This window comes from Lagopus muta, chromosome 6, assembly GCF_023343835.1.
Source record: "Lagopus muta isolate bLagMut1 chromosome 6, bLagMut1 primary, whole genome shotgun sequence".
NCBI lineage: Eukaryota > Metazoa > Chordata > Aves > Galliformes > Phasianidae > Lagopus > Lagopus muta.
The window spans coordinates 29,616,884-29,641,584 of NC_064438.1; the positions used below are offsets into that span (position 1 = coordinate 29,616,884).

At 37.3% G+C, this 24,701-nt stretch overlaps 1 long non-coding RNA gene across 2 annotated transcripts in view; it reads left to right on the top strand.

Moving 5' to 3' along the window:
* The window catches only part of LOC125694393 (uncharacterized), a 196,557-nt gene that overhangs the window by 131,888 nt on the left and 39,968 nt on the right, over positions 1-24,701 (top strand). The gene's annotated exons all lie outside the window — the stretch shown is intronic.

Sequence of the window (24,701 nt, forward strand, 5' to 3'; positions counted from 1 at the left end):
TGTATTGTCTAGTCCTGTAAGTGATTGCTGACATATTCTTTTAGAATCACTTGGTTTAATTCTGTGCTTTAAATAACTCGTGCTCATAGGTATTTTTCTTCAAATTCTGAAAGTGCTGGGAACTTTATCAGTGGTTAATTTAAAATTTTGAAAGTTGCTCATAATGAACAATTATGCAATAAAGGAAGGTGAGCAAGTATACAGCTATACTTGCTCATCTATACTTTAGTGAATCAGATCAACTTGTGACATCAGTAGGGAGTTATAACTTGTTAAATAGGTTCTGGAAAGAAAATTTCTAGTCTAAATTCAAGTTTAAAATCTTTCATTACCTTTTGTATTTAAGCCTTAGATTATATATTGAATCAAGTATTAAGCTGTTTGTTCCACATCCTAGCGGAAGAAAACCTTTCTTTCCTTTATGATCATAAATCATCTGATGTCTGAATGACTGAGGTTTGCATTTCTAGTATAATCACCAGCAGCATTTTAAAGTAAACATCTGCAATTTCTTGTGATTAATTATAAACTATTCCTGATAAAATATGTCGTGGCATGCGCTGGTAAAACATTTTGGGTAATTCATAAGACGAATGGAATGATTGCTCAGGTCTGACTGGCTAACTCATAGGGTATGCATTCTGTGGAAATACCCTGTGCGTGCAAAACAAGAGCACACCAGCAAACAAAAAAGCGATTTGCAATTTAGTTCTTTTCAGCTTATGATCTGTCTGTCTCCCCTGATGTTCTCTGGTAGTGAAACTGTCATGGTAATTTTTCTTTCACAATAATCCTCAACCTTCTGAAAAGGGCACCAGGTATCTTCCTACAAAGACTACTCAGTTTACAAAGACCCCAGTGGAGTACTAACGCAGCACTAATTGTCATCCAGAAATGTAGCAGTATGGCATGTTACTTATGGACCATTTTCTCATGCTTCAAAAATAGAAATAATAACTATAATAATAAATACCTGATTTTCCAAAGAGTACCAGAAGTTCCCTTTCAGATATCTATGCAGTGAACAGATTTCCCAGACTACCCAGCATCCAGCGGTTTCTAGAGCGAACAGTAATCGATGCTGATTGAAAATCTGGTTACACTTTTCCATTCTATTTTGATTAGAATACCATACACAGGCAGCAGTGTTTATGACATCCTGGGTGTCAGGCACAGTCAAGTGGTGGGCAAGGTGTTCTTTAACAGCTTTTAAGTAGTCAGCATTCAAAACCTTAAACACTCATGAATCTTTTCTGTGTGAAACTTTGCAAAGGAAAGTCCAAGGACTCTAGGTAATGCTGAAGTAATTTTCTGCATGGTACATTTTGTGGGCAAATCCATCACTTGGGTGCATTGTTGGGTGCATGCTATGTACTATGGTAGGCCTTTGTGTAAGGTGTGACAAGTAGACCCAAGTGACAGGCAAAGAGCGCTGTTTTCACAACACATATATGAGCTCCCAAAACTCAGCCATACTCCAGCATCGACAATATTTACTTAAATTTCTGTAGAGGATTCAGTTAAAACAAGCATTCGTGTCCCTTTCCTTCACCACACAACACTACAAAGTACAGTGTAGCCTGTCCATCTCCCCAGAGTAGCAGCTGGATTTAACTGGTGAGCAGTATAGAAACTCTAGAAAACAATATAGTGCTAGGTCACTGTTATGTGTGGTCACTAAATGTAGGTCACAGTTAATCATTTGTGACCTATGGCTCTAAAAATGGTAAAAACATCATGTACCATCAGATTGAGTTTACATCGAAAACAATGAGATTAGATATTTTGTGAATATTTAATTAACAAAATGTTAATTTGTTAGTGTTGAATAGGTGTCTGATTGTACAAAAAGCTTGGTTCTGCCAGAACTTAAGTTTTCATTTTTTATCTCCACAGAGGAACATAAACCAGTGATGATTTTTCCCAGTGCTCAAGTTGTTAGATCCTAAATTTTCAGCTTCTCATACTGACACCTTTTCAAGGACTCTGTGAACAATTTAAACATTTCTTTCAGCAGAAAAACTGACTCCATTAGAGTGCAGTGGCCCAGAGGAGCAGGAGCAGCAGTTAAAATGCAATTACTGTTGAACTCATATAAATTGTTATAAAAGTTCTTTCACTGTTTCTCTATTTAAACTTGCTAAAGTACATTCAGTAAATGCATCTAGCCTTTCCTTTAGATGGTTGCTCCTACTAGCATTATGAAAGAAGGTCTCTCTGTAGCCGTCTTTGTGTTGGTCTTTTATCCTTGGTAATGTTCCAGCTGCTCTGAAAATAGCAATTATTAATTCACTGTGGGGGAAAAAGAAAAAAAAAAAAAAAGAAGAAGAAGAAAAAGCACCACCACTTCCATCCTGATATTCTGATTCATTTTCTTCCAATTTCTTACCTGCTGTTTCTGGCAAAAGCCTTTTTGATAAAGTGAAGGCTGAGTACTTCTGAGTCAGACTTTGACAAAATTAGGTGCCACATGTGACAAGTTTCAGTTGGTGTTTGTTTAAGCTAGGAGGTAGACCACAATGACTCCATTTGGTAGCTGAGGTCTAAATTGACAAAGAAGTATTTAGCTGCTTGGTTCCTCTCTAGGGATAAATCCCAACTGGGAGTTAGGCACCTCATAGCTCTGTGGTCTTGAATCTATCCTTCTGACCTGAGAGGATGAAGTGATTCTCCATAGAGCAAGCTGTTATCTCCCCATCTCACTGAAATCACAAAAGAGGGCTGGTATGTGCTCTGGGGGTTCCTGAAATGTGCAGGCTGTAACCCCAAAGTCAAAGTTTATGGCCATGTGAGTATGTTGCTAAGCTGTAAGCTGGGCTGAGAATTTATAAGTAGTTATCTACTTGAGAAAGAAGGCTTTCTGTGTGAAGACTTTAAGCTACAATTAAAGTAGCTCATGCTTCCTGTGCTGTGAAGGTGAGCTACCTGAAATTGCCTGATGTTCACCTGAGGCTAAGAAACACAACTGGCTGGTTACTGGAGAGTTGCTGCTGTACAGTAACAATTTTATATACTCAGAAGAGAAATTGTCATCTGTTCATTTGGAGTTTGACCAAACTCAACATCAAGCTATTTTCACAAAAACTAATGGGCTGCCTTCAGGTAGTACTGTGATGATGATAAGGATCTATTTATCAGTCATCAGCTTGGACTTCAGAAATCCTAATTCCAACACTCCATAACCTGCTCCCAGTGGTCTTGGACAATGCTTATCTCAGATCCTCAAACTAATTTACACATCACTGAAGTTTGGTATGGCTTTTAAAATCTGAGCAGAATTCCTCTGTGCCCACTGCCAACTCTGTTGAATGAGTTGTTAATAAAATCTGATGTTATTGGGACTAATGAGGTACTATGATAATAAGTATGCCTTGAATAACCAAAACAGGTAACAAAATTTATTACCAAAATGAGGAAGATTTAAAGGAAAATTATCCTTGTCATTTTGAAACTCCGAAAATGAATCCAATAGAAAAAAGCAATTCTGAAATAGCCAATTTTCCACCTAAATATCTTTAATGGTTCAAAGGCTCATGTTATTTAAATTGCACCTCAATCTTTGATAAAGTGATGTATGAGACACCACATGTTTCATAGCTTTCTGATGGTATTAAATCATTGTGGTGAAATGTGTGTTCTTCTGCTCAGGCTCAGCAAAGCTGTTCCACTGCCATCTTCTCATATGCTCTCAGAGCCTGCATGTACTATTCCTATGGCATACTGTAGGTTTTGTATATGCCTACAGGTAAAGAAAAACTTGTGTATTTGTCATCTGAGGCTTTCTCACATCCTCAGTGAGGCACAGGGCATAGAATTGTAGAACATCCCAAGCTGGAAGGGACATACAAGGATCATTGAGTCCAACTCCTGGTGCTGTATCAAACATCAGACCATATGTCTGAGAGCATTGTCCTGACTTCTTAAACTCTGGCCAGGTCAGTGCCATCTCCGCTTTGCTGAGGACCCTGTTCTAGCCACCCTCAGCACCTGTCCCTCCACTCTCCCTCATGTGAAAGCCATGGGCTGCAATGAAGTCTCTCTTCAGTTTCCTCTTCTCCAGGAAAGAACCTCAGCTGCTCCTCATACATCTTCCCCTCTAGATCTTTCACCATCTATGTAGTCCTCCTTTGAGCACTGATAGTTTTATGTCCTTTTTGTACTGTGGTGCCCCAAACTGCACACAGTACTAGAAGTGTAGAGCAGGATAATAATTTCCCTCAACTGACTGGCGCCCCATGCTTGATGCACCCCAGGATATAGTTGGCCTTCCTGGCAGTATGGGCACACTGCTGACTCATGTTCAACTTGCTGTTGGCCATGGTCACCAGCTCCCTTTCAGCTGGGCTGCTATCCAGCATCTAATCCCCAGTCTCTATGTAGAGCCAGTGTCACCTCTTCCCAGGTGCAGAATCCAGCCCTTGCTCTTACTAATCTTCATGCAGTTAGTGATCATCCAGCTCTCTAGTTTGTCTAGATCTCTCTACAGCTTAGTACAAAACCAATTGCATATTGGTCTTGCTGACACCTGTGGATGCTGTTACCGGATCAAAGCTTGGAACTAATTTTCTTTGTGGTTATTTCACTTTGAAATAATTTGTAAAAGACCTTTAGGGCACCTTCAACTGAGCAGAACTGCATTGATTGGAGAGATAAGCATACATTTTGTGAACATATTTGTGCAGATTTTAAAGTGTAAGGTATTTACTGTTTTCTTGGAAGAATATCAGTGAACTACATAGTTGTACACATTCCTGCATCCTTGGAGAGACACCTACATTAAAACAGAAAACCTGTTAATATTCTAAGTGGAAAATATAAAAAAAGGTGTGTTAAAAATTTAGGATCAAGTATCAGTCTATATCAGAACTGCTTTCAGTGGATAACCAGGAGGGGCCGGGATAGGATATTTCCTTTCTTTGTTGTGTTTCTGATGGCTGCTAGCTTATAACAGTGAGTATTCTCAGTAAAGAGAGAAAAATGTTGATAATAGTGTGTGTGTCAGATTGTCTATTTCAATAACACTAATACACTTATGGTCAAGGTAAGTGGAAGAGCTGGTAAGGAAGAGACTGACAGACACAACTGGTTTCATCCAGTCATTATCCATTCAGTAATGTGCATAAATGTAGTTGACAAAAGTGAGCTATTATGTCTGGCTAAAGGAGGGAGGTCATCTGCAAAACTCATCAGTTTCCGAGTTTTGGGGGGGTGAGACAGAGAGGAGGCAATCTCTTACTGCATAGCTGTTTTTCACTAACTGAAAAGTATGCTTAATAATGATTGTTATGCACCCTGAGCTCTAAAATACTCTGAAGAGTAGATAATTAAACCTGTGCCTTTTCCAGTAGTAACAATGCCCAAGAAAATAAAATGATTGTTGTAATATAAGAGCATTTCGAATTTCAAAAAAAAAAAAAAAAAAAAAGTATTAAGAGTTAGAACAAAGGAAGACTAAAGGAGGAGTCTTGTAGTTGAAATCTGTAAATTTTTCACAGTGCTTCCACAAATGTGAAAATCCTCAAATTACTACTCCATTTTTGATATACATGATATTCATTTTAGAAACTCCTGATTTCATTAGAAAATGGAAGCATACCTAAAACAAAATGTTCAGATATGTAGATAGTGATGGCTAGAAATAACATTGTGTATATTTTAATTCTGACATTCCAGAGATATTTACCTTTGTGAAGATAAGCAGAACATATACAAAAGTGAATGAACAACAACTGCATTCCATCATTGAAATGAACTTTGCAGATGACTTGCTCTTGGGCTCTGAGACCATTTTTTTTTTTCAGAAAACAGTCTGCAGAACCAGAAAATAAAGACAAAACCAGCCATTTTACTACTTCAGGGGCTAAATATCACACGGAAAGTAGCTTTGTGTTTCTGTTTTTATTTATTTTTAAGTACTTAGTTTAGTTATTAGAACACGACTTTTTTGTTCTCCTCCAGTACTGCAAATCAGCTCTGTGGTTTAAAGTGGTAGTTAAAATGTCTGTAACTTCATTACAGTAATGGAGAATTCATAACAAAAGCCTTTTGCTTTGGCTTGTTATACTATGCCTGCTGTGTGTTTCAGTTTAATACCAGCAAGACATGAAGCATTTGCATTATCATTCTTGGATGCCGCTTTCATCTATTTTATCTGTCACTGTAATTTTACACATTTACACATCTGTCATACTTGAAGACCAGCTAACTTGATTCCCATTAGTGTTAAGCCCCTTTAATCAAGTTCACCAAGAAAAGAGTCTAACATGGCTGCAAAGTTTTATCAAAATCTGTTTCAGTTCTAGACCTTGGGAAAGTAATATTCTGTATCTGCTCAGGGTTCATCTGTGTGTTTAAACATGTCAGGGAAAGATGAAGTCAACAAATGGAGAATGAATAAAAATGAGGATCATCAGACTTGTATTTCCAGCCTTCTTCTGGGTGAGATAAAAGACAGAATCTCTGACTTTTGATCACGTTGCAAACATCAACACTGTGATGTACATCAGCTCTCAGAGTGGCATAAAAGCCAAAATTGTTGTTCATATACAGTACCATATTTCTAGAGTGGTGTTGGGGCTAACTTGATTTTGAACCTGATGATTTTTCCCAGGGAAGTGCACCCAGAGCTGCTCCTCGCAGTACAGGTGGAGCTCGGCCTCCAGCTATGCCTTACTGGCTGGTGCAGGATGAGGCAGCAGAGTACATGAAGGCCTTCCTAAAATGATTCCTATGTCAACCGATTCAAGCACCTGAGATCTGCTAGGCACTTCAATTCAGGTTGAATTTAAGCACCCAGCTTCTTGTGAGATATGCTGAGACTTCCAGACATAAACTGCTTTGTGCTTGAACATTTAAAGAATTAGCATCAGAGCCTACGTCTTACTATGCAGGAAAAATTTAATTTAGACCAAATCCAGAATACTTCTTGCCCATCTAGCCAAAAGGAAGGAGAGACAAAGCTTCAATAGTCTTTTGTTTTGCACTTCTGCAGAAAAGAAGCAGGAAAAAAAGAGAGTTGGCATGAAGATATAGAATCACAGAATGGCTTTGGTCTTCAGTTCGATGTAACTTTAAAGACTCTAGCTGCAACCCCAAATATGTCAAAATATAATAATATCTTTTAAAAGTGTTCTGAAGGATATGATGATGACTATTTTTTCTTGTTTGTTTTTTTGTTTTTTGTTTTTTGTTTTTTTTGATGATCATTTCAGAAAGAATATAAATTCTGGCTTTAGTTCATCAGTGGCAAAAATACTGCAATGTATAAAAACTGTGGAATTCAAAGAAGCCTGTCTTCAGGGGCAGGGCTGTCTGCTTGCTGGCCTGGGCACACTGTGTGCATGCCAGAAGACTGCTCCTCCATGGCCTTTGAATAATCCTTTCACTAAAATAACATAATAATGCTTTAGGTATTAATGGGCTGCTTTTGCCAACTTCAGTAAATGAAAGAATGGAACTTGTTATGCTCCAAAATAAAACTGGAGTTCTTTGAACTACTGACAGTGCTGAGAATAAATGAAGTTCATACCAAGTATTTGTCCAAAACCCACGCAAAGGCAGTCTCTGAGACATGCTAAACTGCTTTTTAAGGTAACTGTGCTATCATAGTGTATTTTGCTTGAAGGATCCATGTTCTGCCTGATGCTCTCTCTGGTGACTCCCTCACAGCTCTGCTCCACCAACACAGTGGAATTCCTGAAGCTGGCCGAAGGGAGTAATGTTTCTAGCTAACCACTGGTCTCTCATGTTTGTGCCGTCCTACTTGCTGTGACCTTTTCCCATTTCTCTTTGTGTGTGTACATGTGTGTGCTAGTGCAAAATCCTTCAGGAGTATGGGGAAAACCTGGCAAACATTGTGATATGGAGGTTTCTCTTGTAAGGGTCAGTTACCACAAAGATTCAAATGGTGCACGTGGTGCCTAGCATTACCTAGGCGTTAGTTTTCAGCCTTTTTATTATTTGCCTCTTGAATCCTTTATGATCACCCCTTGAGATGATTTTCCATGGAAATGATCAGAGAATTTAAACCTCCTGAAAACAAAATTTTCTTTTTCCTTCTTCACAGACTCTCAGGAATAGACCATAATCATTAGCTGATAACAGTAGAGCTACATATAGCACGACTGTAAAAAAGGACTAGATTATTACATGACCATTGAATCCATCATAAATGGATTAATGCAACAAGGTTTTTAGAGAAGATCCACTCCTACAGTAAAAAAAAGCAAGCAAGAAACACTACAGAAATGGAAACACTAAGTGCATAGAAACCTCACTTCCAGTCCACAGTAGAAAGAAGAGATTGAAATCATCCACAAGTTGAGAGTAAATACTTTGAATTATGATGCTATCAATTAGAAAAGTCTGGATGCTATTTGTGGAAAGAAGGAGATATTAATTACAGGATATTGCTGAAGTTACTAGTGGGATAAACAGGAAGAAAAGTTATTGCTTGTGCAATATTGAAGTTCAACTGATAATTAGTCTTCATGTATTCAGTTTCCTTGACAAAGTTTCTGTAGATTAAGTCTAATACTTTCTTCTCTGGACAGTGGAGTAGAAAATCACATTTCATTCTCTGAGAAAAGTTAAATGAGGTACTTTATGGATATCTGTAAAAATCTACCTTAAAACTTACGAGACAATACATGTTGCTAAGAGCTAGGTTAATGATGTCTGTAGACATTCACTATTTTTTTTCCCATTATGATATAAAATATACACATTCTCATTATTTCCTGGTAATTTTTTTATATATAGGAGACCAACAGACCACAGACAATTCTGAAACACAGAATCTCAATCAGAAGTCAGGTCAGAGTTATTAATTAAGGTTGATTTTTACACAAAGCATTAAATCAGATCATAGAAAAGGGAGCTATAGAACAAGAATACTTTAGTCTGATTCATGCACATTCTAAAGTAAGTTCAATTATTTTTCTGGATTACTGTACTCTAGAGTTCTTTCCTCTCTTTGTCCACCTTCTCATTTTCCTCCCTGTCTTTTACTTCTCACAAGCTAAAACTTCACCCTTTTGCTTTTAAAGATTCCCGTCATGGCCCCATTTAGTGCAGTAATTTAGCAGCACAAAAACATTGAGTAGGAGTTTTGGACTTGCTTTCAGAATAACTGAGGTACTCATTCTTCCTTTTTGTTAATTTTTTTATATTTTTGCTAAGCTTTTTGATGAGAACAGAGGGAACTACGAGAAATTTTTTTCTCAAGGAAGTGGAAAATTTTTTATCTGCTATACATGAGAGTAGGAAGGAGAGAAAAGTATTTTCTTTGAAAAATAGAGCAAATGAATGAATTTATAGAGATTTCCAGAATTCACATCCTTGCAAAGGTTTTATACAATTCTTCCCAGACACACTGCTATACAGCTGTGGTCAGACATTCCTAGGAGTAAAAATTCCTAGTCATTATGAAATTTGCTGTATAATACCTGTGAATAACACACTATATTGAAAGTAGAGTACAGAAATTCTGACATATTTTTGTGATTATTTTTAATGCATATATTCTTAAAATCTTGTCAAAACGAGGAAGAAACAATTTATATACATTCATGTACACGAATGTGCCTGCTCATTGGCTGCTCTTCAACTTATTGATGTTACTGTTAGAGGTGAGGTGTCACATTAGTTGGCTTCTATTCCGTTCCATAGCAATGAGCTGCTTATGTGCCTTCAGCGATCTCATCTCTCATTTGGCTCATCTATAAAAGGCCTGTCATGTTGGTATTAATGGGGAGAATGTTTTCTAGATTCTAGGAAAAGTTAGGTATATAAAAGATAAGTCTTATGTACGTAAATGGAAAAAAAAATAGTATTCAGTTGTGTAGAATGTCTTTCTATTTTCAGTGGTAGTATACCTCTGTATATACCTCTAAGCTGCTGCTAACAGTGACTTGAATTGGGGCTTTTTTCTACTTGAAAGAGAAAATTATCTCAATAAAATTGCCTTCCTTCCACATCCCAGCTCTCAGAAATTTTTGTTTGGAGAATTTCCAAGTCTGCAGTTCACAGTTTGAGCAGGAAAGAATCCATTTTAGGTGGACAGTAGAACAAAATGATTACGGGGTCAATAAACAGTAATCTTTGCTCCCAAATTATCTGTCCAAGTAATTGTACTCTGTGTAAGCTTGTAGTGCTGAAAGTGCATATAAACTAATTCCTGAAAAGCTGAGCAAATGACACAGAAGAGCTCTAAGAGCTGTGAAAGTGTTTTTTTGTTTGTTTGTTTTACATCCAGTGTTTTCTTATTCCTGGTCCACCCTAAATTCTTTTTCAGGGGTCCCTAAAAATAAAATTACGTTTTGCTATTCAAAAAGTATTTTCAAAGGATGAACCATTTTATTCTAGAAGATAATTTTCACTGTGGTCACAGTGTAAGCCCGGAAAGACTTTATGAAAATTATACATGCACCAAAACAGATATTCAGTTGGGCCTTTTTAGTTTGGATACATATGTTAGGAGCTCAGTATCAAACTAACACTTTGTTGTTGGAGAGACGAGACTTTGGGGTTTGCTTTATGCTTGCAAAATGAAGCATATTGGATGGCACACATGCTGACTGCTGGCATTTACAAAGTGTTCCTGAAAATGAGTGCTTCCCTTACACAACTTTCTATGAAGGTGCTGTGTGAAAGATAAACCTGTTAGGCTTTTCAGAATGTGTATTTAATTTGAAAGCAATTTTTAGAGTGATACAAACAACAGCAACTAGAATCTGATTTTTGATACAGTTGTGGTTGTAAGAAATTAAAACCATCTTCAACCTTGATTAAGCAAAACTGCCTGTGATATATTAATTTCAATGATGTTTTGAAAAAAGTAGTTAAAACCAGATCAAAACATCAAGATTACTCTAGCATTCCTGTACTGATTGCAATGAGATCATTAATTTCCAGATAGATAGAGGGAGTGGTAGTTTTGTTAAATATCTGGACTGAATCAGATGGTTTGACTTTTCTTTCACTTGCACTAGTAGAAATTAGAAATATGTTACATTGTGTGAAAGGAATAATGCCAGTATAACTTCAAAGAGAGTAAAGCTCAGCCTTTTTTACAGACAAGCACCTCATCGGAAGAAGTAAATGTTTGTGGTGTTGAATTTAGGCCGATAAACACGGGCAAAACCACAATTCTGTGAATACCATAATTGTCCAACCTAACCTCAATAATGCATGTGAAAGAATGCATTCTAAATGTGGTTTATAGTAATACCATAAATTTAGACATCATCATTATCAACACTAAGTATTACATATGTAAACCTTTTTTTAGAATGGAGTGGAACATTTTCAAACTGACAGGATGTCTAAGCTCCAAAAACACCTTTATGCATTTATGCCTGGATTTATCATTGGCTGGCTATCTAAAGTACGTGTTATTAGCTGCTTTCTAATTATGATCAGTGCTTATTTCAACTCTTTTAGGGTTGTCTCAAAAGCTGTATTGTGTAGAATATGGCATTGCCATCTGAGAGCACCGTGACTGCTGCTTGCTTCCTGGATATCAGTTAGTTCTTGCTATGTCGTAACAAAAGCAAAGCTTCCTATGCTCCCTTCCCTCTTTTTTTTTCATTTCATTTTGAGAAGATATATTGTATGGCTTATGGTAACAACTAAAATGAGAAACCCTACTGGTACTTAACTTCTTCCAGTTTGACAGTTTAGTGGAAGACAGCAGCAAATTTTCTTCAACACCACTACTTAATTGTGAAAAGAAGAGCCTATAGGTTTTTGCAGAATTATCTTCCAAGGCTGTGTTGTGATTTTGCTCAAAATGTATTGCTTTGCATTGTTAAACAGGTTGGCAACGTTGCCTTTTCTGTTTTCTTGAGATATTTGTTCCTTAGTTAAGAAAATAAGTCCTCTCGGTGTGCAATATTTGCCACTTCTACAAACACAGAGGATATGAGAGAGGTTCTCACTTCTCAATTGTGTATTTCAGGAATGCTGGCTATAAACACAGAATATGTTTACTTTAGAGCTGAAGGTTTTCTGCAGATTATGTCAATAAAATGATCTTTAACAGCCACCCATTCTAGCACCTGCGTGTGCTGTACTCATCCTATTTCTCACACACTAGAATGTTTCAAATATCAGGGATCTTTATTGAAATCCCATTCATCATATTAAAACAGTGCACTTCAATGACTTTGCATTACTAAAGTGTTTTGTAAAACACTAATTCATTTATTATCAAGCTTTCTTTAGTGCCTGTATCTAAAAAGAGGCTCAGCCAAAAAAATTTCTGATTTTATGCAGCCACAGAGCACTGATTAGTCAATTGATGTTACTAATAACAGTGCTCACCATTTTCATATAAACCATATAATGTTTTTTTCAATTTTCCTTTTTCCACAAATGATTGAATTTGAAAACTGGAAACACAGAAATCTGGCACTGGCTTGGAAACTGCTTCTCATGCCATATAAAACAGTTCAAACTTAACATAAAGAGTTTGACTTTCCTTTAGTAGAATATGAAAATATTTCAGACTGACCATTGCAGAACTTTTTCAGAAAGAAATATTTTATTTTTTTTTAACCTGGCTGATTTTTTTTCATATCACTTTTTTGAACTTTTTCTTTCTTCCTTCCTTTTTTTTTTTTTTTTTTTTTTTTTCCTGCCAGGATTTTTGTGCTTGAACAGTGTTTACTTGCTGTTTACTGACTTTCTTTTGATGCTTTGCAGAAGACCTTAGAGACAGGGAGCTTCCTAAGTTAATAGAAGCCTACTCCCCTTCTTTTTTGCTGTCTTCTAACAAGTCAAACCTACTTAGAAATGTTATGGTTGGTCTAAAAACTCAGGAAGAGAAGAATATTTTCCAATTTCAAGAACTCAAAACAAAATAGTGAAGTAACAAAAGTGAGCTCTAAAAATAATATTTTTGTGCTACTCTACTGATTTGTTGCCCAAATCGCTAAAAAATAATTACTGAAATTTTTAATAAAGAAAATCTTATAGAAAACTCTTTCCACAATAATGCTTTTCAATCTACTTTATCACCTTTAAAATTAGAACATATATTTCTTTTAGAAAGAAAAAACAGTTAATATTATCCTTTTTCCCCTCTGAAAGCCAAGTAGCAAACAAAAAAATTCTATGTGACCTTTTCTTCAACTAAAGATTTTAATCACGCCTGTATAATGTGGAAAAGGAAAGAAGAATTAAGATTCCAAACAACATTTTAAAAATGTTGTATGAATATTGTTAAAATGTTGTTAATGGTTAAAGGTATCTCTGATATCAATTTATTTAGGGTTATAACTTGAAGTAGATCTGATAGAAGGAATACAGTTGTGCCTACCTATAGACTTGTACCTGTGTATCTTTGTAGTCTCTCATGTGTATCATGGTGCACATTTAGATTGTGCATTTGTGGGCATGAAGGTGCAGATATCTTCTTCTCCTGTATGTGGTTGGGAAACAGTCAAAGTGCATACACCAACCAAGAATTTGGGAGCACGGGGAAGTTCTCCTGTATAGGCAAAATGGCCATACTTAGGTGCTTTCTGGTGGTTATCCAGAATAAATTTATCTGCTTGGTTAATGGCAAACTTAGCTGGAACACTGAATCAGCATTTGACTTAGACAACTGTTTAAATATTATTTCAGTGAGCCCGGTACCCTGAAGTATTGGTCAAAAGGAAAACTGGTCTTTATGCATAAACTTGAGGCAGATTGTGTTACTCCGGAGCTCAGCATCACAAAACAAAACAAAAACAAAAAGCCAACAGCAAAAAAAAACCACAGAAAATCACCAGAGAGCCGCACTGGGCCACTATGCCTCTCTTCAAGACTTCTGAGCTATTGGTAATCTGATTTTGTTTATGAAAGGAAAAATGAAATCTCTTGATGTGGTTTCTCTTTTTCTTCTGAAATATAGAGTTGGGTAAGGGAAAAGATTGAAAATTTTCCGGTAAGATAGAGTAGCCTAATTAACTATTCCTTCAAATGTAGGACAAGAAAGCAATCACTGTGCTGGAGAACCATAGCACTGAAATACATACTGTTTTTCAAGCGTTATCTTAGGATTCTTGTCTCTGTAAATTCCTCTGGTATAATTCCATGTGTACAGAGTCAGTAGGCAGGGAGCAACATGTCTCCACTCAGAACAAGAGGAAGTGAATTGTGACTCACTTTCCAAGCATTGCTATGAAATTAGTGGGCCAACAACTGGGGATGACAGCTGCAGCTTTTAGTCTTAAAGACCCAGAAGAGTGATGTAGTTTCCACAATGGATAGTATATTGTTTGCATTTTTCTTCCCCACTGTGATGACTCGCATCTGTGTATTGTGATGCTTAGAGAGTATTTGATAAGGCATAGCCACAAAACAGGTGATTTGAGTATGATGGAAAAGTGGAAAGATCAGTATCTTACCAGAGATTGCATGGGTTTGATATTGCTGGTACTTACAATTATTTGGCAAGCAAAGCAGACCTATCCACAGTTACATCTAATCTCCTGTGGTCTGTGCAAATGGTGGCATACCAAAGAGCAAACAGCCCTTCTGATAGACTGCTTGCTTCATCATGTTGTAATCTCTTAGGTCTGTAGGAAACACTGAATTTCAATAGTGTAGGGAATCCCATTTTTAGTTATCTTGCTGCCTTACAAAGAAGGAGAAAAGAACAAATTTCAGCTTTTGTGTGTGTGTGTGCGTTAAACAAATAGTTCCATTATATTTGATTTCAGTTCTTCGGATTTTTCTTTTTTTTTTTCACTTTGTCATTTTTTGTTTGTACATTTGTAATCTTCTGAAGGCAAGAAATAATAATGATGTCTTGTCCTATAGAAACAAATGTTTTATTTTTGTGCTTTAAAATGTGAGCAAAATTGATCCAGTCCACAGTGTAATTTTATATGCTGGCAGCATAACTGTTCAGTCTTACCACTGGTTCAATACCCACCAAAAACCAATATGCTGTATTCTGGTGGTAGCCAAAGTAGGGGAGCCATGGAGACTTCCAGTTGAGCTGTCTGACAAGAAAATACTCAATAATGAGCAAAGCAGAAGGAGGCCGGAAGCTGTGGGGTCCAGATAGAAAAGCAGCTCCCAGTAGCAGTGCAAAGGGCTATTTGATGATGCTAATAGGACTGACTTTAGAGACTCAACAATGTCTTAATTTTTAACCAAATGCTCAGATACCACCTAATGTAAACAGCATTTGAAGATCTTTATTATTTGAAGTGTTCAAACCCTTTGGGAGCCACACCAATAGCAATATGGGTTTTGGTAGCAGTCTGCTGAGACTGCAACAAGCCTGATACACTGATAGTCCTCAAAGGAGTCCTGCAGTGCTTGCAGAGACAGCCTACAGCACAGCTAGTGAGGAAGAGAAGGAACCAATGAAGACTGCCAGCCACTTTAAGAAATTACCATTACCAATTATTGTGGTAAGGTTGTTTATAAAATTTTTATAGATGATTTGTGTTAACATGATCTGACATTAGGTGTATATTTTAGAAATTATTCCTTCTTTGAAAAAGAAGAAAAAAAAAACAAAAAACATCCCCAAAAGCATATAGCTCTAAGCCCTTTTATTTCAAAGAAAAAAATTTGAAGAATGTGACATAGCTGTAACTGGTGCTGAAGTGCCAAGTTAGTCACCTGGTGTGGTTCTTAGTACTAATTCCAATGGATGTTCTTTTATTTTTTTTAGCTTTGACCTAATATTCCAATGGTTTTATTAACATTCTTAGGCATTTTTAACAATATTCCCAAATATGGTCAGTTGGCAAATTCATTTTCATCATAGCACTTTTAAAAACTCTGTATCCAGATAATTTCTAAGACTTTCTTTACTCCATCAGCGTACTGCTCAGTGATAACCAGCAGTTCTGAGAATCAGGGTTTATCCTGTAAACCAAGTTTTAATTGAATCTTCCAACACTTGGAAGCATTATCTACCATATCTTAGGAAATATCTGGGACTCAAACATTTGGATGTTTGATTTGGATTTTGTTTTCAAATAAAAGAATCAATTTGTTTGGGGTTAATTTTCAGGTCTTCATATTTCCTTTGTTAACAATGGCCCAGTAACAACCTGTAACAGTGGCTTTAGTTACAGATGTACAAACTTAACATCATAGTGCAGTCATAGCATTGGTAACAATATTGCATAAGTACTTAGGATTTTTTGGCAAAAAATTATTTTCTGAATGTTCTGGATATCCTGGCTTAGTTGTTCAGCTGATGAGGGCATAGGATTCTGAGGTTTTAGCTGGATTGCCAGTTTTCACATCCACTATCTGGTTAAAAAAACCACTTCTGCTCATCATGAAATATCATACTGAAATGTCAGTATTTAGCTCCATTTGAAACATACAATTTAAAGTATTTCTGAAGACCAGGAGGCAAAAAGGCAATGGGTAGGGAATTTCTTGCCTGTCCCTCTCGCTGGCACATCCTATCCATCTTTGTATCCATTTATCTCCACAGCGATTGTTGTTTGCAGCAATGCAAAGGGAGATTAAAGTTAATTGCAAAGCTTCACATGCTTTTTCATGCTGTGGGGATCTAACCAGGGACATCTCCACCATTCATTTTGGCATACCAAGGGCGGCTGGAGGCAGTACAACTGTCGGCCAACCAGGGCATGACATGCAGCTGCCAGCCAGGGAGCAGCCGAGGCCCAAAGGTAGTAGCCAGGCTTGTCCCAGAGCTTTGGTCATCAGGCATATGTGTGGTGATGAGGCAAGCCCAAAGCCAAACCAATACCAAGGGATGGCAACTTCCCACTGACACTATGTCATGCATGTTTTTAATATATTTGCTTAGAACCAAATATGTTCTCTTGCATTACTCCATTGTATCCTAGCATAATAGGCACGAGACAGGAAATGTTTTTTTTATTTTTTATTTTAAAGAAACCTTGTCCAGCTGCTTTGAGTTCAGGGTATAGTACAGTGTCTTTCATTTTTCTGAAATAGTTAAACCATCGTTGTTTTTGGCAGGACATAAGTTCAAATCAGGAAGTACTGGTTGTCAAGCTGTAGAAATTACATTGCATGTAACGAGTGGGCCTGCTGGGTTGTACATAGTAAATTGCAACTCTGCTTTAAGCTTCTTGCAGTAACCTCTCATTCTGCTACTTACTGTGTCCTACCCTTGCAGTGGCTGTAGAAGGATGTGGGTAACTGTACACAAAAGCGCCGTGCTCTGATCTGGGGAGCCTTAGACCATACAACTCTGAGCTGGCTGTGTCCCACTGACACACCTCACCCTCACAGCTGCCTGGGGCCTGCTGCAACACATCAAACCCAGCCCACTGTGCTGCAGAAGCAGCTTTGTCTCTCACAGGCTGAATGAGGAGGATGGTGAAGCAGGGTATATTCCCGCCACCTTTACTTGAAGCCAAGGCAGAATTTTTCTTCCTAATACACATTACTTGCCTAAGTTTTCTGGCTTTGCATAACTGGGGGCTTTAATCTTTTCAGCCTTTTAACCAATAGTCTGTGGGATGTAGGATTAGGCAGTGTTGGTCATGTATAAGCTAAGCATTACTCGGGGGAGGAAACTATATCCAGTCTTTGTTTTATTCATTATGTATTGTGCAAAGTTAAAAAGTACATCTTCTTACAGTTATTTTACAGGATTCCACTTAAAGTAGAATGGATGATGTAACACTACTGCTTGTTTCCTTAATTAAAGGAGAATTGGTTTTAAGTGATACAGATAAGGATAATAATTTCACATCATCATTATATAAGAAGTGCAGACAACGCAACTTCCTTAATGCAGAAAAAAAGTAGAGGAAAGGAGAAAAGAAAGAGGGAAGAGGGAAAAAAAGGGAAAGCTTTAAAAGAAATTAACTATTTAATATAGAAATAGATTTAATCTTATTTAAAACCATTTGGCTATCTTGCCTGTCTATTAATTAGACAGGAAAATTTCCTGGCTTTATTTTCTTAACTTACTCACTTAGATGAATAAGTGAATATGTTGAAAAAGTACTGTGGCTGCTTGTTCCCTTGATCTGTGTTCAATAATACCAAAATTGGCTTACATTTGGTTGAGGGAAAATATTTTCTCAACAAATGAGTGGGCAGTCACTCTGTCCAATACCAGGAGTCAGCCATCTGGATTTAGCATCAGGTGCCCAAAGAAAGAACAGAAAAGCTCTTTGTCCTACATAAATCTCCAGAGAAGGTTTTGATCCAGATCCTCAGTCGGATGCTGCTTTGGATAATACTGAAAGCTTACTTTCACTTGTTTATTAGTGTTGTCTGCTTATGGCTTTGCAATGATTCTGCCATTCTGTTCCTATGGTCAGGGTGTTTGTTTTCCCTTCATTTGTCAAACCAGTAATGCCAGAGGAAATGCTAGCCTTCAGTGGCCTCAGATGTCTTTGTATCTTCACTGTCCAACTGTACAGCAGTTCAAGGAACAAAGAACTCTCTTCTCAGTCTCACTTCTTTGCCAAAGTCTTTCTATGTTTTTTTGGGAGGTACTGACAAGATATTCAATAAGAAACTGTCAGATGAGACAAGCTTTCACTTAACACAGATCTTACTGATTCATTCAGAAGGGAGGATTTCTTTTTATGTCAGGTAGAAGTGCTACTTTCAGACCAAAAGAGTCTCAATTTAAATAGCAGCAGCAACTACTGTCCAGGGAGTGCATACTGGAAGATTAAATACCGGATGAGGAGAGTCCACTAAATCAATAAGTCTGCTGTAGTGTCTGACCATTGCTTGACAGACACTGCTGGCCCAGTTGGTGTAACAAAGTTCAAGCTTTATAACAGATTCCTTACTGGGACCACAATGCAATGTGGTGGTTTTTTGTTGTTGTTGGTTTTTTTCTTTTTTGTTTTTTGTTTTTTTTTTCTTAATGCTGTGTTGTCAGAAATACCATATGACATGCAGAGATGTGCCTCAAAGTGTAATTGCTTGCCAATTCCAAATACACTCTAGTGAAATTACCAGTGTAACTAAGGAATGCATATAGTGCCAGTTCCAATGAAGGGATGCAGTATAATTTCTCAAGAGAGTGTGAATACATTTCAAAAACATATTTTATTTCCTTGGAATATTTATTGATGACATTCTTGCTATTGCAATTACAAGATGATCTAGAAATTTAATGGATTTTGCATTGATTTAATGTGCCTATGTCTCTCCGAAAGTAATGCTTCCTATTTTTTCCTTGAAAACTACAACAAAAAGCAAATAACACTGTTTGATAAAGCAAATTCTCAGCTACAAAATACTATTTTTCAACATAGTCACCACAATTAGCTGTGTATTTTTACCACCAAAGATCAAGAGCTGGCATACCAGGTTCATAAAAATCTGCATCAGTGGAGGTGACCCACTGTTTTCACAGGTGCCATGACAGCATAATTACCAGGTAGAAATCAGAAGGCACCAAATCCAGACTGTAATGGGTGTAGTGGGACAGTCCAGCTAAGATGGGTAATGTGTTCCATGGTCTTCAAACTGATATGAAGCCTGGTGTTATATTGCAAGATATATTGCAAGTTATATGTCAGAGTGAATGGTTTCATTCATGAATTCATGAAGGTGACACATGAACCTGTCACCTTCAGCCTCATATTTATTTAGTAGATTCTGGCAAACTTGCATATGATGTTCATTCTGTTCCTGTGTGATCATTTGTGGAACCCACCTAATACAAACTTTGTGATACTCCAGTGTTGCCACTATCATTTCCAGTGCACTGGAACTAATATTCAGCTCCATATATAGTTCTCTGGTTGTAATCTGCCAGTTCTCATGGATGAGCTGATCAAGACTTTCATTTTGTGGTCTGACTGCTGTGCATGGCTGTCCAGAATGTGATTTGTCTTTCACATGGCTGCTGCCAATGCTGAAACACATCACCCGTCACCTCACTGTGTTCACATTCGCTCTTTGGTCTCCATAAAGGTTCACCAATCATTGATGAATGTCAGTGGGTGCTGTTTTCTCCACACAGGGGAATTCAGTGCCACATCTTTGCTTCATATGCGCTTCCGTGTCAGATGCCATTCTGTCAGACTGCTCCTCTGCTGCCATCTGTCACACAGCAACAAAATGCAATGGAATATTGGTGGGAAGATTCAACCTCTGCTGCCATACCACCAACATCCACCTCTAATGTTGTGGGCCAACATAATAAAACAGGAGACATTACTTACAGAGCTGCCCTTATGTAATTAGCCACAGAATGCAAAAGCTTGTCAATATGCTTCCTTGTGGTAAAAATAGAACATTTTTTCTTAGAATAATCATAACCATAAATTCAGTCATTTGGACGCTCACAAATAGTCTGAAATCTGTCTCTATGTCTAGCTATATAAGAAGATGCATCACTTTCAAGAGCACATGAAACTACTTGCTGTGTGCATGTGCAATAAATACTTTCATGTTATATAGTCTAACAACAATTTGCACAGTGCTTATGCATATACCTCTCTTAAATGAGCACATTAACCTAATCAATCCTAAAGATAAGAAATTTGTTTCCTGAACTATTCAGATTGTTTAACCATTTATTTTCTTCCTTTTGATGTGTAGCTGCACTTCAGTGTTTATAAGCATAATTCAGTGCTGTCACAACTGTTTAACTTATTACTCAGTAGTGCAGTAAAAAGCATACAGCTTATGAAATGGTGGTGTTACATAAATAGGTCATAAAATGGAAACTATTCCTTCCTTAGAAATGTAAGTACCACTGAAGCAGGTGAAAATGGTTTTTACCCGAGCTTTGTACTGAAAATTTATCTCATTTGACTGAGATTTCTTTGCTACTCTGCTTCCATTTATGAATAGTCAACTTTTTGCTGTTGAATAACAGAATTGCATGAATTCATTAATCAAATTCTATACATGTAAAACATTGTTTGATCTCTACTCTAATGTTCTGTTTCAAGGAGTGCCCAATAGCGGGTAATCAGTGTAAGATTAAAAGTAAGAAGGTTCTGTAATAGATTGCTTCACGTGACAATTTCTCAGAAAGATCAAACATACCAGATGTTAAACAAATATCCATTGAACTGTTTTCCTTTTGAGAACACTTAAAAGATTAAACTGCAGAAATGTTTTACATTTCCTGTAATGTCATTTGTGATGTGTAAACTAATGTTAGAATCTCAACTTGAGATGAACACCCAGAAGCAAAACTTTATTGCAGTGTGTTTCAGGTCATTGAAGGATGAAAGAGTAAGGAAGACATGCCTCTAGAAATACTGTTCAATACAAGGCAGGCCCTGTCTTGCAGGCTGTTTCCCTCAACCTGACTTGGAAGCAGTTGAGGCAAGTGAAATAGCAGAGGAGGCATATATTTGTTTCTTAAAATTACTGCTGTGTGTAGCACTACTCTGCCCTTACTGACTTGTTCCTTTCTGTAGAACACTTAAATTTTATGTAGGGAAGAGCTCTCCACCATGAACTTTGAGTTGTGAAAAATACATAGCAAGACAACACATTAAGTGTTAATTTTGAATATGTGTAGCATAAATAATTACAATTTCCTTCTCCATATAATATAATTTCTCTGCATTCATGATAGAAAACTAGACAGCCACCACAGGCTTAGTGATGCTCTGTAATTGCTGAGAAATGTGGATTTTCCCAGGTACTCATTTCCCTGAATTCTGTCACTGTATGGCTCATTTGGAGGCTGACTGTATGGTTGCTTCACAATAACTACTGTTCAAAGCCTTAAGCAAAGAAATACACACTTAGCTTGTCAGCAGGCATTGAATTTCATCGTTTTGATATGTTTATTTTAGAAAAGTTGCAGCACGAATTGTATTCGTTTCCTATTTATTTCTGGCTTTGACTCACTTCTGTGTTCAGAATGATAAAGAAACTTCTGGGAAGATGTTAACACGTTCTCCTCAGCCCATATCCCCCATTCCAAAATATACACAAATAACATAAAAAAAATACTTCAAAGCCACAAAAAAAGGGAATTTCAGGCTGCTAAAATTTTAAAAATATTACCAAAAAATGCCCACAATGTATCAAAATACTTAGGAAATGTTTGTTCATGAGAACTAAGAGGGTTTCTTTTTTTAAATTCCTCTCACTTTGCTCAGATGTAGTAGAGGGGAAAGAAGTTTATTTTAGAAGGAGAAGGGACAGCTAACCTGAAGGAGCTTAAGAGATGCATTGGAAGCAGAAGCTGATGGTGTTTTAGCAGGTAGTAATGCCTGTGTGCTAGCTGGCCAAGAAGTCTGAACCTATGAATTATTTAAAGGAATTTGGGAATGAACTGAGATGGCAACTGGAACCTAAGGTTGACAAGGCAAGATACTGAGATAATGCCAAGAAAGTGGCAGATAAAGAACAAAGCGAATGAAGGTTGGAACTGAGTTACAGTGAAGAAATCTCACTGATGGGACTGACAAGCCAAGTGTATATCGGTTATAAATTTCCACTTATTTTCAATCCAGATGTAGGCTGTTTTCTCCTAAGTAATTAATATGTGTTTGAGGCGTCCCATGCTGAGAAAAGACTATAAAATATGTGAGTTTTGAGTGACTATTCTAGTCATCATTTCAGGGAACAGGAGCACTACCATGTAAAACTGGCGTCTATGCAGAGCTGGATAAACTAAGCAATGGAATACGGTTCTGGGCTTTGAATTCTCATCTCAGGGAGCTGTCTTATCAGAAAGGAAAGAATTTCAGACAGACTTGTTTCTTCAGCTTTTCCTAACAAATTATTTCCATTCTGCATGTTTGGTGGTATAACACCAGCTCCAAGCTTCCTGTGACTCCCATTTGGACAGGGAATGGTGGGAAAATGGGGGACGTAGGATGGATTTTCTCACCTAAAACTATGGGCCTGACACAGGTATTTCAGTGTCATCAACAGCATCTCACATGGGCCTTAGTTCTTGGGTGCAAGCTTTATCTGGCAATTCTTTGGCAGAATTCGAGACAGAATGCAGTTTTCCTGGGGAGCATGTAACACAGCCATTGGGCTGTCTTTGCTGTCCTCAACCTTTCTGGCTCTTCCCCTGTGCATCTTCTTTCTTGACAAATAATGACACATAGGGCTTTTCATGAGACTTGCTTGCTCTTGAATCCCTTCTGCCCAAGAAAAGGAAACAGGACTATTCTACAGCTAAAAGATGTGGGAAGAAAAAGTTGTGTTAACTTGTAAATGAAATGTTAATGTATAGGATGAGTTTTAAAAAGAATTTTGTCATATGAATTATTTTAACCTATTTTACTTGTGTGATTTATGAAGTTTGTTAATACTTACATTATTTTTATACATTTGCAATCTTTCCAATCTGTTCACCTGGAAAATCTATGGCAAACAAGTGTATAATACACAAGCACTATGAGAATTTCTTCCAAACTAAATTTTATTTGGATATAGAAAATGAATTCTATAATAAAATAACCAGAGAAAATTAAGTCATTCAAACCCTAGCTCTGACTTTTTTTTCTCAGGTCCTGAAAATCCACCGATGTAGTATCATTATATTATTTCATTTGAAAAGCACTGAAAATGCTGTGGCAGACAGAAGGTGATAGGATTTTTAGGCCTATTTTTCCTGATTTTACTTGTAAATTTTAATGTTGGTGGGATCTTAGCAGAAGTAGTTTAAGAGTAGTTATAGTTTGGCCAGACCGTACACTGCTTGGTCACAGTTTTATATTGTTGGAATGTGTTTTGCCTGTGTAGAAGTTGATAATCAGCCTTGCTAACCATATGCCTAAAAAACCTTACCTAGTAACAGTACATCCTTGCTTGTACTAATGGGATTGAAGCTGATCTTACATACTTTTCAAGAGGCCTTTATCCCGTAGAGACATACATACTAATGAGGGACAACCCTGCTAGCAGTTGTTACATTCACATAGCATTTGCAACCTTTTCTAAATCATACTCTTCCTAGGAAGCCCGCCACATTTGCCACAGTTTCCTTGGAATGAGACCAAGTGCGCTTTAAATTGATACAAACTTATTTGAGAAAGTCTGTCATAGCTTTCACCAGAAGCCAAAAATAGTTTGTTCAGACAGAACACTTGTTCCTTTCAAGAATTTTTGCTAAGCAGATGTGGCTTCAACCACAGTTTGAATTTGAGTCTCACTTTCAGAGGTCAAGAATATTTCAAAACAGTTTTGACATAGACTCCTCTCTGGTTATATCTCATGGTTACCATTCAAACGACAGCCAGTCTCTGCTGGTATTTAAATGATATTAATGAGAAGAAAGAGGGACCTATGGGCCTTTCTAAATCTAACCGATTCCTCTGCTGTGAGGGCAGAGCTGTCACAGATGGATTCCTGCAAGTCCGGTGGCAGAGCACCTACCTGGAGTCTGTTTGCAGCTCAGCCACCAGATCTGGCGGCTGGTCTCACAGCTCTAGACTTCTGTCTTTGCACCTGCAACAAGGCAGTAAAAATCCTGACTTCTTTATGCATATTCTTATTTCTAATACTGTTATTTGGTAGTACACTGATGGCAGGTTATTGATGTCTTAAAGTAGCTGTTGTGACTGAGGTCTTTGGGGTGCTTTGTCAACTTACTGTAACAGCATTGCGCGTGAAGCAACAAGATTTTGCATTTTTTGTGTCCTTGCATGGACAGATAGGTTGGTCACTTTCTAATTCATCATCAGACTTGTTTTGTCATTGCACTTTTTTTTTCTTTTTCAAGGAAGGTTGTGAGCAAAAGACAATAAAAAACCACTAGCTGTTTTTCTTTAAGA